The sequence below is a fragment of the Sinohyriopsis cumingii genome, chromosome 13, assembly GCF_028554795.1.
Source record: "Sinohyriopsis cumingii isolate HCF-2022 chromosome 13, ASM2855479v2, whole genome shotgun sequence".
NCBI lineage: Eukaryota > Metazoa > Mollusca > Bivalvia > Unionida > Unionidae > Sinohyriopsis > Sinohyriopsis cumingii.
In genome coordinates, this window is record NC_142973.1 from 53,746,915 (window position 1) to 53,763,908 (window position 16,994).

The 16,994-nt window shown below is 35.5% G+C and overlaps 1 long non-coding RNA gene across 7 annotated transcripts in view; it reads right to left on the reverse strand.

The window, feature by feature from the left end:
• LOC149785576 (uncharacterized) overlaps nt 1-16,994 on the reverse strand; it is a 173,881-nt gene that overhangs the window by 31,089 nt on the left and 125,798 nt on the right. The window contains exon 1 of one of the 7 annotated variants that reach the window (XR_016425422.1): nt 7,543-7,727. The exons of the other annotated variants lie outside the window; for them this stretch is intronic. This is a non-coding gene — a long non-coding RNA (uncharacterized LOC149785576). Of the gene's footprint in view, nt 1-7,542; nt 7,728-16,994 lie in introns of those variants that run through there. 7 annotated transcript variants of the gene reach the window in all.

Consider the following 16,994-nt stretch of genomic DNA (forward strand, 5'->3'; position numbering starts at 1 on the left):
ACATCACAGCTCCCCCCCCCCCCGCAAAGAAATGCTAATTTTCTAACAACACTTAACGTCTGTCAACTATTATATGTGTATTTATATATGCGTATGTATCTATACATGGATGAATATTTGTTATCTTACAGACAAACCACTTGTACATACATTATCTTACAGACAAACAACTATATATATATATATATATATATATATATATATATATATATATATATATATATATATATATATATATGAGTGATATCTCTGTATGAAATAATATACACCACAGCAGTAACAATATGCACGTGCTATTAATCAATATATAATGAATCAGGCGGGAATTTATACCAAAATATAGAATAAATGAAAAAATGTAAAAGTTCTTAAATTATTTATAAGTATAAATATTTGATACCGATATATTAATTGAGGTATAATGAATTAATACTGCGGTATAAACTATTGCGCACAAAGGGTCACTTTATAGAGCGAATCAAACATTTGCGTGAGTCTGAGACCGGTTGTTTTCGCCTATTTTCATAGATCTCAAGACAACATTTGTTGTTAACTGAAAGGTTCTTAAACGAGCAAATTCTACATCAGTTTTTTTATAATCTACTAGTTACCAAACATCACGAAACTCTAATTTCACACTTGCATGGGTTTGTCCTGTTTTACATTTGTATGATTCTTCTGTATGTCTTTCCTAGCTGAATATTAGTACTTGACACACTGCAATGCAATATACTACCCAAACACCTAGTACAAAGAATTATTCCTACCTCAAATTACTTAAACTGGTAAACCTACAGTATGTTAGGTTAAGTAGGGATGGTCCATTTTACGAAATTAATCCACGCTATCCTAAAGACTAGTGAATCCTGTAAATTGTGATGGCTGCTCCTGGAAATGGACTAATTGCTCGGTTGACAAATGGCTTCCCAAAACCGACTCCCCATAATCAACAAATAATCACAACAATTTAGGAAGGCTACAAATGGAGACTAAGTACAAACATCACATGTACCTAGGTTTATTACTGTACTAATTAACACCTATGTGTATTTTAGTTTGTACCATAACGTATAAAATTCGATGCGACTGCACATATTAATTACTTCAGAGATATTAATAAGTGATACTGAGAATAATAAGATGTACCGAATGACATCATGATATATAATGTTGAAGTCTGAGGTCTTCACTATTAAATGCAGTGGTGAATAACACAAAATTCTGACATCCCTGGCTTGCCCGACAGAACCGGTTGATACATTTTGCACGTGTTGCTCATTTGGCACTGAGGGGAAACAATTAACATAATGATCTCTGACGTCAATGTCCCTCGCGTATTGTTGCAAGCATATATACACTTGAATTACCGTGTACAACTTAGTTAATCATAGTGCATATGTTATCTGTTACATATAGTTTAATAACTACTCTCAGTCATTGGAATCAAATTTTTGGAGAGAACGTTTTCAGCGAAAGCCCAGATTTTGTTTTTGTAATCCTGAAACTTTTATAGTAATACATATTTGGCATTTATTTTCAGGTTTAAACCGCCGAGAATGCACCCTTGTCCTGATGTGAAGTATATGACGATTGGTATGGGTTAATTACACCCCCCCCCCAAAAAAAAAAATTTTTAATAAATTTAAAACAAATACAAATAAAAAAGTTTTATTTGTATGGTATAGCTATCGGAGCATTCTTTACTTAGCTCAACATTTACATTAAAAGAAATTTGACATCGGCCAATTTTCGTTACCTGGTAACTTGTCGTTATCTATTATTGGCAATGAACAATCACGTGTTTTGACACCCTCCGCTTCCAAGGGTGAATTTTGGGTGAAGCATCTACAGTACATGTCCATATAACTATTGAAGAGGATGTCTGTAACTCCGTCCTTACAAAAGCAGATATATTGTTACAAGCTGCAGCCAGCGATACCCGAAAAACGAACCTGAAAGTCACTGAGACGTACGTCATAGATCATAGTGATCTACTTTAATTGAACTAAGCTGTAATAACCAAGACAGGTCATATTGACCTATTTGAATTGATCTATGTTGCAATCACCAACACACACACGCACACGCGCGCGCGCGCAATCTCATAAAGTTGCATGGCTTTTCGTCCAACAATGCCTGAGAAAAACTCAAGATCAAGATGTGATTGATTGACAGACAAGGATGACTTATACATTCTGGGCGGGGCATATAAAATAAGCAGTCAAATTAGAATATTATTGAAAGATCTTTTGACATTTTTTATGATATATCTGGCAGTTTAAGATTCCTGGAGCATCACTCCAGTTTCTTAAAATAGTGATATGTAACATGCAAATGTATTTGAAAACATTAAAATATATCTTAAAGGTCACCTCTAATAAGCATTCACCTACTCTAAACAGCCGGTTGGTAGAGCTCCCTTAAGAGGCTAACTTTATCGCTTTTCTGAGGTGGCCCCTTAACACAGGTATGACAACAGACACATCTTTTGCGTAATCAATGTTATCAGCTATTTTAGCTCGCCAGGCAGTAACGCCCTTAAAAGTCACGTGTCAGCACTTTAGTGGCAGACCTGACGTCATATAATCCCAATTTTATTTTTTACCAACCTGTCTTAAAACGTTTCAGTCTAGACATGAAACATTTGATTGGTCAAAGTCGAGTCGGATTTAAGTTTCATTAAATTAGATTGCTCAGTCATAAAATCTGATTTATGTTTACGCTAAAGTTATGAGATTCGGGCTTGAAATCTTGTAGATTTTCAACAAAGTACAAAGCGACTAATTTAGACCAAAATTGACCATGGTAACTCAGCGACACCTATTGAGGATATGAATTAATTGATCTTGAATTGGTCCTAATTAATATACACCTGTTGAGAATATGAATTAATTCATCTTGGTCTTAATTATTCAACACCTGTTGAGAATATCATTGGTTTTAAATTTATCTTTACCGTAGCATAAAAGTTTACATGATTATTAGTATGTTTCGTTGAATGAATGTCTGAAAACCTGGCAATAATATACTTATTAGTTCACTTTCATTTAAATCACTTTCATTCTTACTATATTCACATGTAATTTAGTACATCTCTTGTACGTATTTCATATAATGATACATTAAAGCGCTTCTCAGTATACGAAAATTGTACACTCGAATAAGTTCATTTTTTTTTCTTTTTTTCTTTTCTTTTTTTTTTTTTTTTTTTTTGTATTTTATCTATGCAGGACTGATTTTATTAACACATTTATTGGAGAAATTATACCTTAACAATAAACATAATAATAAACAGAAAGTTGTCCCCCTTGACACTGACCGATAATAGCGTGAATAAAAGTAATAATAAAACAGAAAGTTGTCCCCTTGACTCTGACCGATAATAGCGTGAATAAACGTAATAAAAAAAAATGTAAGACCCACACTGATTTCAGCCAGGCTAGATTAAGGTTCGTTCCTTCAGAGACCTTGCTCTTGGACCTCTACCGATTTTCAGGAACCCTTTTGTTGCTGAATAATCTATGGGTAAGATCAAGACTAGGGGACAGTTTTGGGACGTATAAAATCGGTTATTACAATTCTGATATTCTGTTTGTATAAATAATCATCAGTAAATATTTGCATCCAGTCACGAAGAATTGGCACTGGCAAACCATGTACATTATTTTCCTATTTCAACTTGACCTTGTGGTCAACATTCTCTTCCTATTTGCACTTGACCTTGCGGTCAAGCTTATTCTGTACCATGCTCAGACATCATGATATCCTTGGAACTAATGTTGAATGATCTGAATGGATCATTAATAAAATGAACATCTATCCTAACTCTTGGTATCCGGATTTCTCTTTTGGAAATGTCTTACCTTATTCCTTGAGTACAAGAAAGCAAGACTTGTTCGAGATTATTATGAAATAGAATGATAACAAGCGATCGAGTTAATCAACGAAAGAATGATGGGAAAACGAATGATGGGATAGACTGTGGGCTGTCGTAGTCAAATTATGCTGGTTGACAAGAGAAAGTGCGGAATTCATATTTGGAGAGAGAGAGAGAACAATGCAGTAAATCGGTCTAGCGGACCTTGTGCTTCAGTTTGACTGACAATAATTTTATTATATGACTGATCTCCCCGTTGCATTAGTAGTCATTTTTAGTTCAAATCATGTAAGTAATGATTTTTGTATTAGTTTCAGATCAAATGCCTAGGACACTATACCGATACAAATAAAACACATTGTGTCCCAAAACCTGATCTCCACGAACCCCTGCTAATTCTTTTTGTCCAACTAATATTTCTATTGAAGAAAGGTAAATAGAAGACTGTCTAAAATTAATTATATAGAGATAGACTTAAATTTGCGGTATAGTTTAGGATGAATTTTGTCTTTCAAGCAATGGCTGTCCTAAAAGCTGAGTCACTGTGGACTAAAAGTTGGCCATTTAGGGTTTTACTTTGTAATAATTTTGTTTTGTTTGAAGCGCAATGATATATATATATATATATATATATATATATATATATATATATATATATATATATATATATATATATATATATTTGTGTTGTGTATTTGCCTCCTTATTCACATGAAGAAAAGAAACTTGATATCACCTGTGCGGATAGTGGAAGTTACTTGTGTTATGTTGTCACTTTTAGGTATATATTTTATATATATATTGTATGCATCATTCTAATGTAATGTTAAGGGTCAGACATCCTGAAGGGAGAAAGAATTCCACATTTCCGATGTAAAGGTTACAAGGTCATGGGTGTGGCGCCAGACGTGGTTAGCGAGACTATTCAAATCATTTACAAAATTACGTTTCGGATAGAAAATACCTAATACTTAAAACGGTTCGAATTCAAATACAGGACTCTTTGGCAGGTTTTCTCGTTCCAGTTCCAGCCCCCTGTGAGTGATTGGTGATTGCTAATCACGTGCTCTACCAACTGAGGTTCTGCCGCAGTGACGTAGCTAGGATATTTTAGGCCCCTGTGCAGGCCCCTATGCAAAGCTTACTGATGGGCCTATTCCTGATCTATAGCGTCAAAATGAATTCGTGGGACCCTGTAATTTGTACACTCTTGCTATTTGGTACCCACGCCCTTGCGTCCGTGGTACCCTTAGATTGTTGTTTGTTACGAAGGTAGAAGGTCATGTGATTAATTTGGTCAATGTTTATTGTGAATTTATGTCCAAATGTCAGATCAACAATAAAAATTGGTCTGACAAAGATCACGTAGCATCTGCTGCGTATTTACATATTCGCAGTGTGCATACTAAATTATGCATATTACATATAATAGGTCCCTATCCACTTAAATAACAATCGAGAAGCTGATTGTTCATCTTTCCCTTGCTAACTAGAATGAAGATGTTTGGATATGATAACGCCTTGTCGTATACAAAGATATATGGTAATGCATCGTCTTATACCAAGATATATGGTAATGCCTTTCCGTACACTAAAATATACAACATTTTCTCCTTCTCACCATAGGTGCAAATAGTACTTCCATCCCAGCAGTTTTAGCTTATACTTCTCTCAAACACTGTGATAGGAAGAAAATGTTATTCTCTTTTTGAATTCTGTCTGCACTGTGTTCAGCTTCTGTTCTTGATGAGTGCAGATTTTGGTTAGATTTGAGAAACACTCATTTTCTGTGTGTGTTCCCTTTCCATCCGTCCGTCCGTCTATCTATCTATCTATCAGTCTGTCTATCTGTCTAATGTTTGAGTTTCTGCATGCACATTATACGTGCATTTGCACATGTAAGCATATACGTATTTTCCTTTATATGCGTATTTACAGATGCATATGTATGAATGTATGTATATATGTATGCCATCATCAGACAAGAGACGTGATTATCGACACAAAGCTTGATCGGCATTGTACTTTTTGTGTCAGGTCTTTACTCTTGTGCAACCGTGACCAGTTTGCACCGCCAGGAAACAATTCGCACAAGGCCACATGTATGCAGCTGCAAACACATCATTATGCACTTAAATCACAGTGTACTGCTGTTTATCTACTTGCATATATTGCTTATGAATAATGCAGAGGATCTGTTACTGTAGGTCATCTAAATAGACAGGCTCTTCAAATATTAGTAGAGTCTAGGATTCGGCCAATGTGGGTATGTGAGAAAGCTTGCCAGTAGCTTCTCGTGGGTCGGTGGTTCTTTCCGGGGTTTTCTTGGGTTCTTCCTCCACCATTAATACTGGCCGCCACGTATAGCCTATCGTGTGCTGAAAAATGGCGTTAAACCCTACAACAACAACAACAACAACAAATATTAGTATCTCCTTTGTCTTCTTCGTTTTCAGGTAAATTATACTCTTGTCGTGAGATTATTTCCAAATAAACATTCAACATCTCATAAAAGTATATTTAAATATGCATAAAACATATATAAAAAATAAACAACTTGCATTCAGTATAAACCTAAAAGTGACAAGTTCAGACCAAGCTTTAAAACTACCAAGGTGAACTTGAATGATATAGAATTCAAGACGATGAATTTCAATGCGATGGGCTTTTGATAATTCTGTCATTATCATAATGCAGGTAAATTCGTCCTCAAGGATATCCTGAATAGTAAATTATACTACTGCGGTGATATTGCACCTTGCCACGGACTGACACATGACAATCTACAATATGCAGTGCATGCATTGGAAATATCTCGATACTGGTGAAGACGAACAGTGTACCCGACTCTCAAGGAAAGCCTCCTTATTCACATGAAGAAAAGAAACTTGATATCACCTGTGCGGAGAGTGGAAGTTACTTGTAACATAATGAGTATACATTTATGTGTAGTATTTAGCAGCACAGCAGCACAATCCTGGCTATAAAGTGCAGAGACAATGCTTGGTAGTAAAAAAGTTGATACGTTGCACACACACACCCTCCCCCCAAATCCCCCCACCCCACCCCACCCCCCAAAAAAACAAAAAACAACAGCCGCACGTAACAAAGATTTTGGCAAAAGCGGGTGGAGTCCTAACAATACAAGGTCAATTTTGTCTATATAAACTGTACTCTTAAAAAAAATGAAGTCCAAGACCTTAGTCGGAACAAACGATGGCAGTAGCAGCCTGACAAGGTTTTTTGGGACAAACATAGTTATACACATAAATATTTATACAGAATTCTTATCATGATTAACAAGGTCAAGTGCATAAATACTGCTATACAATTTTTTTCAATACAGATTATGTGGAGTTGATATATTCTTGTACATTTAATTTAGATGTACATATTATAGTGACTAAACAGTTTTGTACACAATGCAAGCAATGTACACATGTACAAAACTAAATAAGAACAAGGTCGTGAAATGACTTTGACAGATTTCTTTTGAGGACAGATAACGTTTCGTAAGATTGTTTTAAAGCACTTATTTCTATGCTACTGATTAAATATAGGTAAAGGCATGCCATTGCATATCCTGCACATCAAAGCTATGCTACTGGGGCAATCGCCCGACAATGGGTGATAAATGTTGCAAACAATTGCATATGCATATGTACCTTTTGTGTCAAGGAAATGTATCTGTGGTTATGGGGCGGAAATATGATCCAGGTCCGAGTCCCTTTTCACAGAGGCAAGATTCAAAGCCTGTATTGGCTGCATAGCGCTATTCAATCTACTCATGCAAATTCATTACATATAGATAATAAGGTAGGGATCATAACAGCTGCAAAGCTCGGATCCGGTTGAGGCGTTCTTTCCACATCAAAGGGGCATTACTCGGGGTATATATAAATCATATCTGATTACGCCACATCACAGAGAGAGAGAGAGAGAGATCTTCACAGTTTTTGAACTTATCACCCAAGAGGACCACGCTTCCATCATAGAGCCAGAGACCCGCGGTAGTGATCATAAACCCGTTATTTCTTTTAAAGCCCTGGCCTTGAGGATGACACACGCCAAAAGTCATATCTCCGCCACAAATGGAATTATAGAAAACCATCACGACCCCCATGGTCCCACTCCAAGGGGTCTAATAATATTGCTAAAAACGTGTCCATAATTTTAAACCACCGCCAATCAAATCCCAAAGTTTTATGTTTGTATCTTTAAACAGTTTAGGAGATAATGCACATTAGTAACGGACGGACATGACGTTATTGTCCCCGTCCATTGTTTTCTAAAGCGTGGTGAAAACTAAAATAGAAACAAGTGCCTCGAAGGTACTGACGCTATACTAGGTGATAATAATTTCCAGGAATTAATGATAAGACCATTTCTTCCTTTTAACTGCTTAGTGTTTAAATCATGTCAGATATTCTTCTGGGATAACAAGATTTTTAAATTAACTGCTGTTGTACACATATTGGATGTCAGCTTGGCACCATTTTCATTTCGGACAACGTAGACATCATTAAAAATCATTTGGCGAAAACCCCGATGTCATAACGATAACCCTTTCAGGGAGGAGTACTGACAACAAGATTTCTAAGACAGTCATCATAACAGCCATATTGGATGTATGACTGGCACCAGTTTTGTTTAGGAAAAACTAGGTGTCATAATTCCCTTATTGATATAGCCATGAACTTGGGAGGTGTAGAAATAACAATATTCACAATATGGTTACCAGGGTGAGCATACTGAGGGTTGGTCATTTTCATTAAGACCAACTGACGCAATAAGAATTCTTGCGATTGGAGCCCCGTGACAAAATGACTTTCTATTTAAAAGAAAAGAATATTTTCAAGATGGATAAATATTGGACGTCAAATCAGTGCCATTTAATTTAGAATCAACAAATAATTATAGGATGTCATCAGTGAAAACCCCATATTGATATGACCATCCAAATAGGCAGAGTAGCAATAACAAGATTTTCAAGATGGCCATTGTGGCGGCCATAATGGACGTTGGAAGGGAACGATTTTCATTTGAAACCAATTAGGCCTCACAAATAGTCTTTCAGAGAAAACCCTATGTTGATATGACCTCCTTTGTATGAAGAGTAGCAAGAACAAGATTTTCAAGATGGCCGATATGGCAGACATGAGATATCCAAGCGGCTCCTTTTTTATTTATGACTATCTAGAGAATGGGGTAACTGCGTGCGTAAAGTTATATGGTAACTCTGCGAGTACTTTACGAGCAGTAGCGTGTGCTAACAGGTTCACGGATGCCATAATGAGAAGTCTTTCAGTGACAACCCAATGTTGATATGACCATCCAAGTAAGAGTAATAATAACAAGATTTACAAGATGGCTGCCATGGCGGCCATTTTGGGGATGAGATCGGCACTTTTTTTAAATTTAGGACGAACATAGGAAGTCATTTAGTGAAAACCCCAAGTTGATAGCAGCATCCATTCGTTAGAAGTGACGATAAAAAGATTTTCAAAATGGCAGGGATGGCAATATTGTATGTCTAAGCAGTATCAGTTTCATTTAGGACCAACTAGAACATGGAATAAACCTGTGTGAAGTTTCATTGTAAAATATGACCAGTAGATCTAGAAACAGGTAAGTATTAGCTTGTTGGCAAGTTAATGTAATTCTTTTATTTACACAACTCTGTCAAGCCTGGATATATTTCAGATAAAAAAAATCGGCATTTTAGCAAATTATATTTTGTACATATTTACATTGATTGCATTAAATAAGAAAAAATTGGGGTCAGGCAATAATTTCTACATGACAAACGTGTTACGGCTCTTTGATCTTAAACTAAATATCAGAGAAGAGTGAAAACCTACAAGTTTGATAAATTTCAAACTATACTTTATTTCCCTAAAATTGAAAGTGAGAACGTAAAAATAACTTACAGTATAGTGAATGAAATCCTAAATTGTCCTAAAAGTTCTATCACAAGTCCAAAAATATCAAGTATTCGAAATGAGTTCCATTACTAATCCAAATGAAGTTTAATATATTGTGCTTATGTGCCAATAGACTTAATGCGTCACAATGGTATATAATTCTGAAACAGCTATTAAATCCGAATGTATGAGCACTTTGTAATTCGAATGAAATCCACGCAAATGGTCACACCTATTTGTCTCTTTTAAGAATGATGTTTATTTCTGGACTAACTCATTTTCAGTGGATTATACCTTATATCAAAATTTAGGTGCGGTTTTAAAACCTGAACGAAGTTCAACCAGTCATTCCGAAATCAACTGTCAACAAGGTCAATTCTCTGACTGAATTTCCAGCAGCCAATGTATCAGGAATAAGGTCAGTCTTGTTTTTCAGGAACTCGTATCCTAAAGTTAAATCACATAATATTTACTGGGATTAAAAGTACAGTTCACGACCTACTACCTACCGTGTATAAGAATGGACACATCTTAGAGTACAGACTTACAATCATAAAAAATTGATATTTAATATGGTAATTAATAAATGACCCTTACAATCCATAATCATGAACATTAGCACACCTAATATAGATACACATAACAAATGTAAGGATTGTTTTTATTCAAAAGTGTTTAATTAGACTTTAAAATATATATGAGAAAAAAATAGATCAGCTAAACAGAATTTGTACGTAAAGAATTATTCATAATTCTGTACAAATTCTTGTCAGTTATAACTCGTTTTGTCAGGTCTCTGTTGACCATCGTGTGACGTCATCACAGGACGTATATGCCATGCAGGGGAATGTAACCGGCTAATTCTAGCCCTCTTTGTGTTTTAGAAGAAAGAACACGCAATGTGTTTCTTCTTTTATCTTCATGTATGTCGAGATTTTCTGTCACATTTACTTATTGATTTAATTTTTGTATGAACTGAGGACAATTGTTTAATTATTTGGTATTTTCTCTTATTTTGTATGTCAAATTATATTGTATGTCTTGTTCAGGATTTATGTGGACACCGCCACCTAAGTAGGCACGGTATCCCCCATCCCCCGTAGTCTGTTGTGGAGCGTAAAAAATTGAACTGAATGTTGGAAAAAGTTGCATGAATATTATTGGTACATTGACTGTTTTCTTTATTAAGAATATATATATATATATATATATATATATATATATATATATATATATATATATATATATATATATATATATATATATATATATATATATCCTCTCCTTTGCCTTTGTATTTATCTATTTATGTTTTTATTCATTTATTTTGTCTTACTTTGTGTTTCGATTTTGAATTTGTTGTGCTTCGACATCAAGATTTCTATGTACACCGTCAGATGTGTGTGCATTCACCCTTCGGATTTTTTTTTATAGTTGAAACTCGGTTTGTAAGCCTTGTCATTCCGCAAAAATACGAATATCTAGGTTACCCATGTAATCAGACAGATCATTCTGAAAGCTAATTATTCACAGCCTATAATGATAAGAATATGTTATCAAACAAAAGGTCATCACTTTGTTCACTTTTTCTTGGCGGGGGGGAGGGGTGATAGCTGAAAGTTTCCCTCATTTTTTGGGTGGGGAGGTATTCTTATGTCTCCGGTTTTATTCATCGTAAATATGCCAGAATTACGTGAATTAGGAGGTCATATATATGTACTTCTAAAGGACATCTCGGTTACCCATGTTATCAGACAGACCATTCTGTAAGCTAATTATTCGCAGGCTATATGATAAGAATATGTTATCAAGCATAAGGTCATCACTTTGTTCACTTTTTCGGGGTGTTGGTGTGAGTAGTACGTTTCGCTCTTTCTTGTTTTGTTTGGAGGGGGATATGCTTGTGTCTCCGGTTTTATTCAGTTTAAATAGGCCAGACTTACACGACTTTGGAGGTCATATATTTACTTCTAAATGACATATTTTTTAATTAATATAAATTACCTTGATAAAGAAGATGTGGATATAGTACGCGACGAATTCTAGTCGAGTTGTACGTCTGGCAGAGATTTTATTCTAGCATCCTCTTTGTTTTATCGTTTTTTAACATACAGTTACTTTGGGTCTGTTTTTATTTCCCGAGACAAAAGAGTACTGCCTTATTTGGACTGTCTTTCTCATCACATAAAGAAAGTTATACCGTGCTAGCTGAATGGTGCACTAGGCATGTACGAAACAAAAAAATCAGTGTGCCCGGAAATAAATATACTGTCGTTTGCATCTTTATGCATTGCAAAGCTGTATTATAATTGTAGATTTGTGTTCCCGTCTCTTATAAAGTAAAAAAAAAAATATTCCACATAATCCACAACCCAAAGCTGCTAGCGATACGGTGAATTTTTGTTTTAATCGATGGTTTTCTGACCCCTTCAACTTCCAATGTACATACAATATCAACTTCGTGGTCAGGTCTACGGATTATAACTCGAATGTAAGCCGATAGATGAATTTCGGACCACCTCGGCTGTTATTAAACAATCAAATTTAAGTAAATCCAAGGGGCAATTCCATCGTAGAAATAGCCGATATAGTTCAAATAAATCGTTTTAATGGGAAGATATTTCTCGCAAAATAAAATTTAATTTTTTTTTTCTCTCAATTACCATCATACATCTGAGGCAAATATTTTCTCGCAAAAATAACCGAGACGGTTCGAATAGTGTGTTTAGATCGGCGGAAACGTAGAAAGCAGCAGTTTTAAAGCAAACGGCCTGCTCTACAAGATAAACAACAACAATTTGCTTCAAATAGATCTTATTTGCTCGATGGACATCCTTCTTTTGTAAGACAGAGATTGTATATATCTGCACATATTTGTTGTACACTATATAGGTTCGCCGCACTTGATTTGTGAAAATTTTCATTAACAATGTTAGCAACCAGCATCCAGCGCGACACTTCAAAGAGCATTTATTTTTATTGTGTGTCATATATTTTACTTTTAATCTATATTTCGGGCCGATTAAAATGTCGATAACCCGTGAATTGTTTGTAAAAAGGCGGACAATAACCTTTTAAGATGGTCATGTTTGGGGGTACGAAAGGGTTTCCCTGTCTATAAAAAGAGAATATTGCAACAAATTGATATTGTCACATAATACTGTTGCAAATAGCAGAAATATCTAGAGATCATTTTACATTAATTTCTGTGGCAAAAAAGACTATTTATTGCTGTCGCCGATGGGATGATATGCACAGTATTCTCCAAGGAATAAAGCCATTTTGTTTTTAGGAGCAATAGATACCGCAAGTCATTTGTTGTGCAATGGGGTCGTTCCGTACCGGTCTTTCATTGTGCTACCGAGTGAAAGTTTTCGCGTTAACCTTATTCCTGTCCCCCACCTCTCTCTCTGTCTCTCCCTCTCTCTCTCTCTCTCTCTCTCTCTCTCATAAGTATCCGCATGAATTTTTCCGTAGGGTGGGGGCATAGTCAAAATGAAAGGGACGAGGCTTTGAAACGATGCCAGTAAGGTTATGGTTAAACGCAAGCACCCATAATCGGAATTTGTTAGTTTAGTGGTTATTTGTTGTTGTTTTTTTAAATCTTATTGCAGCCACCCCCACCCCACAACAAGAATGTCTTTGAACGTTCTATTTTATTATAATTTTTAAAGAAATGCTCTTGACGTTAAGATAGTATAGCAGAAGGCATAAAGCTGGTAAATTTAATGGGATATGGGGTGGTGGTGGTTTAGAGCTGAAATATTTAAATTTTTCATACCACAGATCTTGTTTCGCTTGTCATATAGATTATACAGGCATGTTTTATTCAGTTTTTCGAGTGATTTTTAAAAAGATTTTATAACATGAGTCTTGATTGCTGTGACTTAAATAGAAGTAAATTTAGAATAATTGCTATTTTCAAACATATTTTTTAATTATAACAACCAACTTTTATGCGCTATTGCTGTTTCTTACCGTCACGAAGTGTAAGTACAGTATTCTCAATTTAGCTTCCAATTTTTCAATTGTGTATATGGGATCGTCACCCGTGACCACTATATCGCAAAAAATTTATTCTCTGCTAAGAATTAAAAATATATGATAAAACTATTTGTTACATAAACGACGCAAAACTTTTACATTTGCCATTGATATTTACATAAATTACCAAAGAAGTTATACTAAGGTGGGAAATTTCGGAGATAAAAGCGAGAAGTTACACTTATGTGTGAAATTTCGGAGATAGAAGCGAGAAGTTACACTTATGTGGGAAATTTCGGAGATAGAAGCGAGAAGTTACACTTATGTGGGAAATTTCGGAGATAAAAGCGAGAAGTTACACTTATGAGTGAAATTTCGGAGATAAAAGCGAGAAGTTACACTTGTGTGGGAAATTTCGGAGATAGAAGCTAGAGGTTATACTTATGTAGGAAATTTCGGAGATAAAAGCGAGAAGTTACACTTATGTGGGAAATTTCGGAGATAAAAGCGAGAAGTTACACTTGTATGGGAAATTTCGGAGATAGAAGCTAGAGGTTATACTTATGTGGGAAATTTCGGAGATAAAAGCGAGAAGTTACACTTATGTGGGAAATTTCGGAGATAAAAGCGAGAAGTTACACTTATGTGGGAAATTTCGGAAATAGAAGCTAGAAGTTATACTTATGTGGGAAATTTCGGAAACAAAAATGCCGGCCTTCAAACAGAGGCAGCTGCATGTTAAAACAAGGTTTAGTTTACTGTGTTGAAATGTTAAATCGTAGTAAATGTCACCGGAGTATTCAAATCTCTTGTTCAGACAAAGTTTTCTGTTTCAATGTTCATGTTGTTTATCGACCATTTCATAGTGGAATTTTATTTTATAGATTTAGAACTCACTTGAGTTTAAATCTGCATCCAGATTGTTTTTAAAACATGTCTATATGAATTGTCCTTAATGGCTGAGTGGGTGTGAGAAAAGTTTATGAGATTGAGAAAACAGTTGTAAAGTTCGGCTTCGTGGCTTTGATGCGGAGGTTGTTGTTGTTATGGGTTGAGCGCAATTTTTATGCACATTAAAGGTAATACGTGACCGCCAGTATATATGATGGAAGAAGAACCTAGGAAAACAAATTAAAGAACCACCGACCCACAGGAAGCTACTTGCCAGCTTTCTCACGTACCCAGGTTGGCTGAGTTCGAGACTCGAACTCATGCGGACACATATGGGGTGTCAGATGAGCGCATTAGACCACACGGCCACCCGACGACCCACGCAGGTCGCAATTGATCCCGAGATCGTAGAGATGAAAAGAGACCGCGTTACCGCTGCCCTGTCCGGGTCCCAAATTCAATGTCATGAGCTACTGAGATCACAGATCGAGGTTGTTGTACCTTTTCTAAGCTGTCGCCCGTAAAGTTAACCGTAAACAGAATTTAGTTCTTTCCGCTCCTACGGCCATCTTTAGTCAACACGCTGTAATATGGTCGATAGAGACGGGTAGATTCGTCACTGAGTGCAGAAAAGTCAAAGTCGAAGATCCTGTGCTGATGTGTTGAACCAATTTCTTTAAAATAATGATTATTAGCTTAAGTGTAATTTTTTATAGTACAAAAACGTTTTACCGATACAACACTGGCTGTCATCTTGCTTTTATTGACATTTCATGTTTTGGGATTAGTATTGTGATCAAGCGATTCTGACCAATGCCGATCACTGCGCATGCCAACAATTGTATCAAAAGGGCCTAGCTTTGTAATCTCTCTGTACAAAAGAGCAACCTATCCGAATGAGGTCTAAGAAAAATGGGTTGGCAAGGAAGAACACAATAGACACATAACAGAGAACCAAAATATGCAACTTCTTTCATAGCTACCACCCAAAATAATGTGTTTAATCTAGTCAATCACTCCATCTCAATGGACTTTTCGTGTTGAATATTTAACTTCTTAGGTTCTACTCATCACAGGGCATTTAAGGGTCAAATCCTTGTTGAGTTTCATTCTATTAGAAATACCATATCATATTCATTGTCTTTATATGATTGTCTTTTTTGTTATATTTTTATTATACATGTTTACATTCATAGTCTTTATATCATTGTTGTTTTTGTTACATATTTACACCCATTGACAAATACATAACCAGAAATACAAACGCAACATTATCAATACAGAAATAGATGACAGATCGATAAGTGTATATAACAAACGTGCATCATATTTTTGTCCAGGTCGTTTTATATCACCTATACAAAAATGTAGCTGGTTTCAAACAACGTAATGTGTTAGCATGCGTTCATATTTATATACCATGAACGCCATTGATAGTTGCGGTTAGTTCTACGCTGATCATGCCTTGCTAATGAATGTAAAGGTCAATTCTATCTTGCCCAAACCAAACCGAGTCGGCATGTTGTGTCTCGTAACTAGAACTGTACACCAAATTCCTCATCACGATATGACCTTTTATGTGTTAATGTACCGATAAACATCAATCAATCATTCTGGCAACATGTTAAGTATGATGACGGAGTAGATACTTTGGACTTTTCCTTCCTTACATTTTAGTCATCACAATGCAGGAATACAATATCTGATTTTCCTTAAAAGATCGTTGTCTTATATCAGCGGAAATTTTGAAAGATTTTCTAAAATCTGAGGAATTTATCAACTATATTGCTACGACTAACAAGGTTTATATGTGTTAAATTTTAAACTTAAAATGTGGTTGAGCATCCTTTCCAGTATATATGGCAGAAATCCTTGATCTTGTCAGACGTATCATAATCAAGCTAACATAACATCTCAATTTGAGGAACAGTTTTTTCCTCGAATTTTAGGGAAATCGGTGCATTATTAAACAATGTAATATTTCTTAAGCAACCACTAATAGTATCAAACTCCTCAGGCTGAATTACAAAGGAGCTTTCAAATAGGTACACAGTGTTGAAGGAATGAAGAAAAGGGAATATGAGACCATAGCTTGATAGAAGAGGTCGACCCATCAACTACAGTTCCTAATTTTGACTAAGTAGATATACTCCAAGATATCTACCTGACTTTGTCGTTTAGTCTTGAGCTTCAATAGGAGTTTTGTAATCAAAAATTTTAAGAATACGAGACCCGTTTTATTGGATACTTTAGTACGGTAAACAGTTCATTAATACTATCGCGATGTGTCAAGATCGAAATCCTATTCAGTCACAAGC